The following is a 13,106-nucleotide window of genomic DNA, read 5'->3' as shown; positions in this document are numbered from 1 at the left end:
AACAGTCCAGCCCGAACTGCCAAGCCATGCCTTCCCTGTACCGGAAACAAGCTTCCTAGGACCGGTTTCTGGCATATCAGCCGTCTTCAGCCAGGCTTGCTTGAATCCAGTGGCAAAGTGAGCAAGGGACTCACTTCTGAGCATACCCTGCCAACTTATGGCGAACAAAACGGTACAAAAGGGAGTGGTGATGGACGGAGCATCAGAACCAACCAAACACTCACAAGTTGGTAGGGTATGCTCAGACGTGAGTCCCTTGCTCACATTGCCACTGGATTCAAGCAAGCCTGGCTGAAGACGGCTGATATGCCAGAAACCGGTCCTAGGAAGCTTGTTTCCGGTCCAGGGAAGACATGGCTTGGCAGTTCGGGCTGGACTGTTCCCATGAGGCACAGGGTCAGACTGATTTGCATATGGCCATGTCTGAACTGGGGTAGCAGAGTGGGCTAAAGAACGGTGATGGATTAAACCCAGATCAGTTGACTGGGGGTGAGTGCTTGCAATGTTCAACACTCCGTCCATCATTTCCCTTGGTTTTTGCTTTGTTCGCCATAAGTTGGCAGGGTATGCTCAGACGTGAGTCCCTTGCTCACATTGCCACTGGATTCAAGCAAGCCTGGCTGAAGACGGCTGAAATGCCAGAAACCGGTCCTAGGAAGTTTGTTTCCGGTCCAGGGAAGACATGGCTTGGCAGTTCGGGCTGGACTGTTCCCATGAGGCACAGGGTCAGACTGATTTGCATATGGTCATGTCTGAACTGGGGTGGCAGAGTGGGCTAAAGAATGGTGATGGATTAAACCCTGATCAGTTGACTGGGGGTGGGTGCTTGCAATGTTCAACACTCCGTCCATCATTTCCTTTGGTTTTTGAAATGTATCTTCATGGCACTACTCCACCATTGATGTAAACCTTTTTTTGTTCCGGCACCCCTGGTGTCTCATTTATTCTGTTTCTGGAGTGACCTAGCCCAATTACCAACTCCATACTGTATATTGGACAGTGTCTGTATTAAGGTTACCCCCCCCTTTCTGGTCCTGAGGAAGACCCCTCTGTAAGGATTGAACTACCTTCGTTCATTATCTGGGGTCGAAACATCGACTTTTCTTACACTTCGGACCTGTACTCATACTTTCAGCCCAGCAGCGGACGAACGTATCATGCATTTACGGCATCGCAACGCTTGGGCCATTGAGTTAGTCTCTTAAAATCTATTTTAGACAGATCAATCTCACTCTTGCAAAATATTGTATATTTGTATATTTTGAAATGTCAATCCTGCACTTTTCCTTCACTTCACGTGCACTACCGTGAGCACTTTATTCACCTTGTCACTCTGGGGCAACCACTGTAATTGCGAATTGTAGAACAAGCCAATCTATTAATACTTGTCAATATAAAACTTTGTTGACAACCAAGTCATCCTGGTCATTGTATCATTTAATTATTATGGTTTTTTCTATCTATGTGTCATTGATCAGTTGGATCTTTGTTGTATATATCTTTAATGCACCCTAGTCTGCTCTTGTGACCAGGCCAGGGAGTTTGCAGATGTACTGTGCAGCTGGATCTGCAGCACTCATTGACAGAATACATCACCATCTGTAAACCTTATAAATGATATCAATATAGGATGAAGAAGTGGCTTTTTACTTCAGAAAAGTTATAGAACATCTGCTACAAAGTATTCAGTATGCTGTTTTTGTAGCACAGGAATGAACGGCAGTAGTTCCATTGCAAGTCATCATGTGTTCATTAAGAGTTACTGCAATTTGTAAAGCCTCAGGCTTTACATATTGGGGTAACACATTTTTTGTCAGTATTATACAGCGCAAACTCGATCTGAAAGTATTTAAGCACTTTACATTAGCACCATAACTCATTGCTTAGTGCTCAGCCACTGTGCTGTTCAAGCCTGTGCTGGTTAGTTACAACAATTAACATTCTATTTTTAGAACCTCTAGTGCTGTGCTGTACACTATAGCTGGCTCTGACAACGCAGGTAGGATGAAAGAAATGTGAAGTGAAAATAAAAATTCTCCTATTTAAATGCACAGCAGATGAGCAGCTTCTATTCTGGGACTGGTGGTGCTGATGTAGAGTGCTGCACCTACCATCAACACCGATAGGCCCAGGCAAAGTTCCAGTCCCAGCTCCAGAATGGAAGTGCATGGGTAGGCAATGGAAGAAAGTCGATCTGGTCTGCCACAGTTCAAGGCTGCTGCGATGAGATCAATAAAGACATGTAATATGATAATGACGTAGCTGCTCAGAATTCAGAGAACTTTATAACTGACTTTGAGACAATAATGCTTAGTACGTCATCGATTTCTTTGTAGAAATATCTTTACAAATTAAGTATACTAACGAAATACAAGTTATTGTAATTTGTCGGACTGGACACAATGAGACAGCAAGGAATAAAAATTAAAGGGCACCTTTCAAGGCACTTTACTTCTCATTCATATGGTGAAGAAATATGATCACATCACCTCCTTCCTAATGGAACTCCACTAGCTCCCCCTGCTGATCCACTACATATTCAAAACGAGCTGCATAATTTACAATCATTGTAAATGATTCCACTATTTTTGATGGTGTAGTAGGCCATCAAAGCTATCATGAACAGAAGTACCCCTCTTATCCAGGGGACAAGCTCATCATCTATGGTGGTTCTTACAATCTGCTGCCAGGGCACCATCACTGCAGACTAAGAGGAGTAAAAATGAAAAACCAAGGCTTGAGGCCTTTTCCCTCTATGCACTCAGGTTCATCCCTGTATCCATCGACCTCACCCCCCCCCCCCCCCCCCCAAAAAAAACTGCCTGCTTCAATGGAGACAAGATTTAAAGACACACTTCTTTAAAGAACACCATATCACAATGCAGTAACAAACTACTAACAAGTTACCAGTCCCATCACTTGTTGACTGCATGCTTGCCTTTCTTTGATCCTGACCAGAACTTCTCTGCCTTTCTGGCCAGATACCCACTATACAAATATTACATATACATATATACATACAAGTTATAATCTTCATAGTACTCCCTTCAATGATAAATGCTGCTAAAAGCCACATTGCATAGTGCTTTATATTTAACTTGTTGGGAGCACCACATGTTCTAAATACAAGTGTAACTGAATCAAAAATGATTAAGCAGAACAAATTTACCAAAAATGAAATGGGTGTTTTGGATTAGATAACAATTGCAAAGAAGAGTGTATCAACCGACACAGGTTAATGGGGGTGGTGCTACTAACACATACAATGAGGGACTCAGCAATGTCTCAAATGCTCAGTATTGAGTTTCAGGGCATTCATATGCTGAACGTTAGACAGAATGAAGCCTGGCAGACACCAGTGATTTCACCGACTCCAATATCTGTACTGCAGATAGGAACAACTGAGCAGGTCACAAACTCTAGAAATGTTAGGATTATCACATGTTGCTCACTTTTTGAAGACAAAGGGTTATATTTACTAGGAATTGGTGCAGTGTGGCTCTGCAAGCAATTCTGCAGTGCCGTGCTGAGTCATTTAAAAAACGCAGTGATGCACTGTATTCATAGTAATACCTCGCACCCCTGTGATTTTCCCTTGCGCTGGCGCAAAAAAAACCTGCCTTCCTCCAGCACAGACACCCTTGTGACATTTGTAAGGGTACCTGCATTGCAGGGATGATTATTTATGTGCAGAAAGGTGTCCCTTCCTGCAGATAAACAATCAATAATGGTGATTTGCTACCTCTATGAGTGCTGCAGAATGCAACACATTTGCACGCCCCTTTCATGAAAAGTGATGAGTGAAAAGGGTCCATATTTACAAGGCGGAGTTAAGATACTCAAAGTGGCTTAGTGCCACTTTGTAAATATGCGCCACTGGAGCACCACTTTTACCGATGCTCCGGTGGCGCATATTTATGACCTTGTAAATATGCCCCAAAATCAGTATGTCTGTCTTTAGTAGCTGCAAGCTTCTCAATCACTTGAACATTAAAGTCTGGGATTTTCTTAACAAGGTCTATCTCTACAGGAAGCATTGCTAAAATGTTGTTCTTTCCTCAATTATGGTGTTCCACAAGAATGCAAGAATGTCTTAACATCGTTCTAATTCTGCTGTTGTCATGGAAGTGTTTATGAATATTTTTAGTAAAGCCACTGTCTCTGTAACTGATTTTGTCATATTACATTTTTGAATTTAATCGACCAAAGAAATAGCACCAGTAGCCTGCCTATGTAAATGCATTGTATATAGAACAGTTAACGCAGTTCTCAGATCCTCTTTGTTGAGCAGAGGATAAGCTTTCATATCCTCATTCAGTGCTTGATCAGGGAAGGAAATAGGATGATTTGAAAAGTGATCACTTTACAGTAAAGTGGCACCCACCAAATGATTTGTAAAAGGAAAACATTTATTTGCATGCACAACTGTAATGTCACATATTTCCTCTGGTAAATAGACATAATATCGAAAAAATAATATCGAACAACAAGAATATCGAAGTGAAAATATCGAGATAACATTAATATCGAAGTGTAGAATATCGAGGTAAGTAATATCGTTTTGTTTGTGTTTAGTAAAATATCGAAGTATGAAATATCGATGTAGTAATATCGTTTGAAGATAATATCGATTGAATAGTTATGTTAGAAATATCGAAATATAATATATATATTGTTTAAAATGTGTATTTAGTGTATATTGAATAAGTAAATTGTTTAATTATATGTATAAATACTTAATTAATGTTTAAAATATAATTAATAGTGTCAAGTAATTTATTGTATGATATGTTTTAGGAGCGGGATGTTGGGTTATTAGGGGATAAGGGTGGGGAGTGTTTTAAAAATATTAGTGTAAAATTAGATAATAATTTAAAAATATTAAATAATAAATAATTATGAATAGTAAATTGTAATGAAATTTCTAAATTAAATATTTATAATTTAGAAAATAAAAAAGAAATTATATATATTTTTTAGGAGCGGGATGTTGGGTTATTAGGGGATAAGGGTGGGGAGTGTTTTAAAAATATTAGTGTAAAATTAGATAATAATTTAAAAATATTAAATAATAAATAATTATGAATAGTAAATTGTAATGAAATTTCTAAATTAAATATTTATAATTTAGAAAATAAAAAAGAAATTATATATATTTTTTAGGAGCGGGATGTTGGGTTATTAGGGGATAAGGGTGGGGAGTGTTTTAAAAATATTAGTGTAAAATTAGATAATAATTTAAAAATATTAAATAATAAATAATTATGAATAGTAAATTGTAATGAAATTTCTAAATTAAATATTTATAATTTAGAAAATAAAAAAGAAATTATATATATTTTTTAGGAGCGGGATGTTGGGTTATTAGGGGAGAAGGGTGGGGAGTGTTTTAAAAATGTTATAGTAAAATCAGATAATAATGTAAAAATATTTAATATTCAAGATTTCGAAATTTCAAAATTTCAAAATAAATTCGAAATTATATAATTAGAAATTATAATGAAATTTTAATTTTGTTTTATGAGTGGGATATAGTGTTATTAGTGTATAAGGGCGGGGAGTGTATTAAACAGATTACTGTAAAATTGGATAATAAGTTATAAATATTAATACTAAAGAATTATAAATGTTAAAATTTGAATGTAATTTTGACAATGTTTAAAACAAAATTTCAAAATAATTACGAAATTAATTTTTTTGTTTCATGTTTGGGAATTTGGATTATTAGGGTGTAAGGGTGTGGATAGTATTTTAATAATTATTACAAAATTATAGATTAATAAATAAATTTATAATTGGGAATAATTTAAATTTGTGAACATTTTATGTCAAAATCTAATTATATAATTTACATTGGAAATTATAATTTCAATATTTATGTTGTATTTATGGGTGGGATGTGGGTATATTAGGGGAGAAGGGTGGGTATTAATTTTTAAAAATAATAGTGTAAACATAGATCATAAAACAAATCAATTTATTACTAAATATTGTGAAATATAAAATTTAAAAAAAATAATAATAATAATAATTGTATATTTGCTATTTATATGGAAAACATATTGTACATATTTTTTGTTGAATTAGGGTTAATATGGGATAGGGGTGGGTATTGTAACTATAGTATTGTTAAATTTAAGAGTTTTTAAATGATATCTCATAGTTAATAAATGTAGATTATTAATATTTTAAGTGATGTTATAACCAGTACCTTGTCTCAGTTTGATCTTTCTGGAGTGGGAATATTAAATTAAATTGGGTTAGTGTCCAGCACCTTCCCTGAGTTTATGTTAACTGGAGTGGGAATAGTAAATTAGATAGGGTTACTGTCCAGCACCTTCTCAGAATTTATGTTAACTGGAGTGGGAATAGTAAATTATTTAGGGTTAGTGTCCAGCACCTTTCCTGACTTTATGTTAACTGGAGTGGGAATAGTAAATTATATAGGGTTACTGTCCAGCACCTTTCTTGAGTTTATGTTAACTGGAGTTGGAATAGTAAATTATATAGGGTTACTGTCCAGCACCTTTCCTGACTTAATGTTAACTGGAGTGGGAATATTAAATTATATAGGGTTACTATATAGCACCTTCCTTGACTTGATGTTAACTGGAGTGGGAATAGTAAATTATATAGGGTTACTGGCCAGCACCTTTCCTGAGTTTATGTTAACTGGAGTGGGAATAGTAAATTATATAGGTTTACTGCCCAGCACCTTCCTTGACTTTATGTTAACTGGAGTGGGAATAATAAATTATATAGGGTTACTGTCCAGCACATTCTCAGAATTTATGTTAATTGGAGTGGGAATAGTAAATTATATAGGGTTACTGTCCACCACCTTCCATGACTTTATCTTAACTGGAGTGGGAATAGTAAATTATATACAGTTAGTGTCCAGCATCTTCCCTGAGTTTATGATAACTGGAGTGGGAATAGTAAATTATTTGGGGTTAGTGTCCAGCACCTTTTCTGACTTTATGTTAACTGGAGTGGGAATAGTAAATTATATAGGGTTACTGTCCAGCACCTTTCTTGGGTTTATGTTAACTGGAGTGGGAATAGTAAATTATATAGGGTTACTGTCCAGCACCTTTCCTGACTTAATGTTAACTGGAGTGGGAATATTAAATTATATAGGGTTACTATATAGCACCTTCCTTGATTTTATGTTAACTGGAGTGGGAATAGTAAATTATATAGCTTTACTGTCCAGCACCTTCCTTGACTTTATGTTAACTGGAGTGGGAATAGTAAATTAGATAGGGTTACTGGCCAGCACCTTTTCTGAGTTTATGTTAACTGGAGTGGGAATAGTAAATTATATAGGGTTAGTGTCCAGCATCTTCTCTGACTTTATGTTAATTGGAGTGGGAATAGTAAATTATATAGGGTTACTGTCCACCACCTTCTCAGAATTTATGTTAACTGGAGTGGGAATAGTAAATTATATAGGGTTACTGTCCAGCATTTTCCCTGAATTTATGTTAAGTAGAGTGGGAATAGTAAATTATATAGGGTTACTGTCCAGCACCTTCCTTGACTTTATGTTAACTGGAGTGGGAATAGTAAATTATATAGGGTTACTGTCCAGCACCTTCCTTGACTTTATGTTAACTGGAGTGGGAATAGTAAATTATATAGGGTTACTGTCCAGCACCTTCCTTGACTTTATGTTAACTGGAGTGGGAATAGTAAATTATATAGGGTTACTGTCCAGCACCTTCCTTTACTTTATGTTAACTGGAGTGGGAATAGTAAATTATATAGGGTTACTGTCCAGCACCTTTCTTGACTTTATGTTAACTGGAGTGGGAATAGTAAATTATATAGGGTTACTGTCCAGCACCTTTCTTGACTTTATGTTAACTGGAGTGGGAATAGTAAATGATATAGGGTTACTGTCCAGCACCTTTCATGACTTTATGTTAACTGGAGTGGGAATAGTAAATTATATAGGGTTAGTGTCCAGCAGTTTTCCTAACTTTAATGTAGGTGAAATGGGAATAGTAATTTGTATAGGGTTAGTGTGCTGAATGTATATGTATTGTGTTATTGAAGTATGTTTTTGGATTTAAGGTTGGGAAAAAATGTGATTATTTACATTTTTAAACAATTAAATGAGCTACTTTATATATGTAAGAGTTATAAATTATGAAATCCAATGACACATTTTATATTTTTATATAAGCTTTATTTTTGTTGAACAAAGTAGACAGATTATTTTTTTTAATTTACAGAATGGAGTATACATTAGTAGACATACAGCAAATATGCATTCATTTGTGTCTTTTTGCAATGTTTTAAGGAAAATAAAATGTATTGATATTATCACATTTTATAACAGAAGTATTGATAATTACAAAAATACATACATAACATTTATTACTTTTTAACATTGTTTGCAAATAAACATATTCTTACAGTATTCATATAATAATGTTTTTGTTGCCTATATACATAAAAAAAATCAGTGCATATTTAATTTCTGAAGAATATTGTTTCATTTTTATTTTGTTGTTGTACATAATTAGTACATGACAAAAAGTATATTTTTATGCTATGTATTTTTAATGATGATTAATAATATTATTGTAGGAAATGTTAATATTATTAATTTTTATATTTGATAATTATATGAAAACAATTGTTTTTCAACATGTAAATTTTGAAAATAAATTTTGAATAATATAAACATTTTATTATAGTTTGTACAGTTGTGAAAAAAAATTACTGTATTATAATCATAATAATAATGTATTTATAATTATTATGAATATAATTTTTAAAGGTATTGTTTATTATAAAATAATTTTCAAAATTTTTTGATACATTTATGTTATATTTATATATGATTATAATGTTTTAATTTATTTACACTGATTTAAGTAGGGATTTTCATTTGAATGGGATTATTTTGTAACCGCTTCATGTTATTTTGGGTCATTTTGGACTGAGGAAGCTCGCGGTTGGAAGCTGCGTCGCGTTGAGCAAGGTAAGGGGTGTTTTAAGTATTAAGTGTTATTAAATACTTATGTTTAGGGTAGTTAGGATGTTTATAGTGTATTGATAGATAATTTAAAATGTTTTGGGTGTTTTTGACGTGTTAGTAATGATTTAGTTACGTCTGGTTGTTTACTGGTTGTGACGTAGTTTTCGAAGTAAATATTGTGATTAAATATGTGTTGTTTTGAAATGATGTAATTGTATTTATTAAATGTATTTGGGTGTGATTGTGTGGGTGGGTATGTTTTGTTCTGTTTTTCAGGTAAATGTTGATCGATGTTTTTTCGAAGACCAAGACGCGTTTTTTTTTTTAAAAGTGTGTGTTACTTGATTTAAGTAATATTGTTAACACACTTTTTAACTTTTTACGGGATTTCATGGAGCGTTTCTTTTGATTTTTCACTTCTTTTCGGGTTTTTGAGGGTTTGGATATTATGATGGAAAGAGAGACGTTATTTTTTTTTTTTTTTTACAGTGTGTTTTAGTTAATGAAACTAATAAAGTTATCACACTGTTTTTTTCACCTGGATTTCCAGGAGCGTTTGTTACTATTTTGACCTATTTTTCGGGTTTTTGAGGGTTTCACGTTTTGGGATTTGTCGAGGATGGATTTACATTGGATGTGTAGATTTTTTCATTTTTGATGGCGCAAATTTTTTATTATTACTATGGATCGACATAGAAATGGAAGGAGTTTTACTTGGTGGAATTCATCTTGTATGGCTACATCAATGGTAAGTTATATTTTGTTATAATGTGGGTGGGAAATGTTATTATAGTTTATTGTTATATATATTATATTTACAGAAATAATATTTAATTGTACATATATATTTCCTATATGAAAATGAAATGTATCTGACAATTATATATTATTTTGGAAAATATAGTATTAATATATGATTGCAATTGTTCATTGTATTGACCTATTTCATTTATTAGCTGTGTGTATGTTAATTATAAAATGCTTTTGGCTATTAGTGATAGGTAGTCTAGGCCACTTGTTGATGGGTATAGGTTTACTTGACTTTGTAGTAGATCAAACATTTGTTTGGTTTGTTTAGTTAATTTAGGACCTATTTGAGTAACAGATTGTTGCATCCGTAATTCTTGGTAGCTTTGTTCTTTTTGTAGAGATTCCAGGAGTTTTTGTAGGGTAGGTTTCCCTCTGCTTGTAGTTGCTTGGAAGGCATTATGCCATCCTTCAACACTATTGTTTGTTTTGGATTGTTTATTTAAGGTACTCAGGTATACATTCCACCAAGGAATGTGGAACTTTGGTTGTCTTCTATGTCCTGATCGATGTAATCTTCCCACCCAGGTGTCCTCAAAGTAGTCTAGGAGTTGGCTTAATTTGTCTTCGTTCTTCTTGTAATAGGGACTTTCAATTAGAATATTATAGTGTTCTGCTACATCTGTTACAGGTACGTATGCTAGTGCTATTAGTTTTTTAACCTGGTAGGCAAAAGTACTATCTGTAGCATATTGTACACTTAGGGTGGACTTTTGCAGATGTCTCCATAGACTCTGGTTAAAATGATAATAGCAACCTTGGATTGCTGTGTGTGGATAATTTTTTAGTATTGAATTTATCATGGCTAATTCGAAATCAATAATTATTTTTTGTGGGAAATAATTATTGGTTTCTTCTTTAATTTTGGTTAATATTTCTATGTATGTTGTTTGCTGTTTATTTGGTAAGAGGGCATAGATGAATGGAATGTTAGAATGTTGGTACAATCCATGCACTGTGTACAGCTGGTAAAATGGTTTTGGACAAACTTTAAAAGTTCCATCCATCATCCAAGTGTCACATTGTTGTAATTTCACTAAATTGTTTGCAGTAGCAAACATAATTATTCTTTTCTCAGGAGATTTGTTGTAAAAAAAAATAAATGGTTCATTACTGTGAGTTATGCTTAATTCTGGGGGAATGATTACTGTTTCAAATGTTTTAGGGGTAGGTAAAGTTTTGGTAGTTAGTTTTTTTTGTCTAGCTATAGTTCTTTTTAAACTATCAATTGGGGGTAATTGTGCTGATGCATGGTGTGGTATTTTTATTAATTGTTCTTTGAGTATTTGGGTGGTGGGTTTATCAGTGCTAGTACTTGCTTCTTTAATGTTTTCAAGAGCATTTCTAACTTCTATCTCTGTAATATTGGGGGGGTGATTATGTTCTTTTACAGAAAGAACAGTGGTTTCTTTTGTAATAGCTCTACCATAGCATTTGTTTGAGTAGTATTTGCTACATTTCCAAAACATTTTCAGACCACTTTGTTTTTCTTGTGTATATACATAACCCATATAACATAACAACATTTTATTTTTTTGAGACGTTATAAATTCAGCACCTTCAGTCATGTTGTTCTGTATTATGCTAAGGGAGATGAAAAAATATGTTGTAAATATAAACAATGTTATAGATATTTTAAATATATTTACTTTTTAGTGAATATACTTACATAGTATAATTTGATGTGTTGAAAGATGTTAATTAGCTGACTTCAAGCTTTCAGTTTAATCTTGGAGATAGATTTTCTGTTGATAATAGAAAGAAATGTGTTAATAGTTGAATACATTTTTTTGAATGTGCTACTGTTTTAAGGGGAAAGTAACATTCTGGCTGCGTATTTTAGGCTGTTTAATGATTGAGGTTTATATACTTACTTATTTCTTTGGTGCAGTAGGTGATTGCGTAGAAGGTAGTTTTGGATGGTTCAGTGGTTTTCTGTAGAGGAGACAAATAAGGAATAAATATTTTTTAGAATTATTTTTTTAATTAATAGTTGTAGGTGGGTAGGAAAAAGTAAAACAATACTTACATTGATTAATATTAGAGTTGTGGGGATGTCCAAAATATTTCTGTCTTTTTAGAAGGTATCTAGAGAGGCGAAATGAATGTAATTAAATGAAGTGTGGTACATTCATTTATAGAAATAGTTTCAGCTGTAGCATTCTAGATTAGTTGCTTTATAAATAGAGTTTAACTTACTTTCTGTAGTTGTTAAGTTTTCTTTAGGATTGTAATTCTTCTTTCAGGAAACAGTTGAGTAGAGTTTCGTCTTATTTCTTCTTTTCAGTTTGTAGTGTGAAAGAGATGTTGAAATGTAGTGTTTTTATAGTGTGCAATTAATTAGTAGCTTCATTTCATTGGTTTAATTTGAAATGTGAGCATGTCATTGGTCCACCTTAATTGTTTTTTTCTTTTCCGGCTGTTTGTTTCCTTGTAAGGGAAACGCTAATTTGCAACTTATTAGTAGTAAGTCATTGTTTATTTGTAGTATTAAATGCTTTAAAGATATTTTTAAATGTGGTTTAATGCATGTATAATAATTATAAAATTATTTATGTAGTGAAATGTATTCATATTGTTTATGGAATGTTTATTTTTAAATGTATGTGTTTGAACGAAAATTTTAATGTTATTTACGTGTTTTATTATGTATTACAATGTTAATGTATGTGTTGTGCTTAAAGTATATTTTCTTCATAGTTTTTTACATAGTCGATATTGTGAAATATTCTATATTTTGGTTGTCTATATTTTTGGTTTCGATAATTTTGTCATTTACATAGTCATTTAAGAGTAGACGATAATTTTGTTAACGATATTTTTAAATTCGATATAATGATATACGATATTTTGTTAAGACGATATTGTGTACTCGATATTTTTGTACTTTCTTTAATAAGTATGGTGAGTCGATAATATTGTAGTCGATAATTTTGCAACGATATTTTAAGTAGTCGATATTTTGGTAATCGATATTATGTCAGTGATCCCATTTCCTCTGCATTCTGGATAGGAGGGCTGCTTATGTTCTTTATATGATATGAAAAACTAAAATCTTTTTGTAATCTGCTGTCTAAAATGTCAATCCCTTCTCTGACTTTGTTCTTGCTGGTGGCAAACTGAACTGTACCTCTTCATACAAAAACAGAATCGATTTTTTGTTTTTGTACCTGGTTATATAATATATCGACATGAGGCATCACTTCATGAAACAGAAAGAAACGGAAATGCCTGTCATGTAGTGTTCTAACAATGCCACTGGCCAAAGTTCGATTTTATTACACTCCAAGTCAACACAGCTTTTATG

This window comes from Triturus cristatus, chromosome 2_1, assembly GCF_964204655.1.
Source record: "Triturus cristatus chromosome 2_1, aTriCri1.1, whole genome shotgun sequence".
NCBI classification, from domain to species: Eukaryota; Metazoa; Chordata; class Amphibia; order Caudata; family Salamandridae; genus Triturus; species Triturus cristatus.
The sequence above is the reverse complement of the archived record's forward strand: the minus strand, read 5'-3'. Positions refer to the sequence as shown.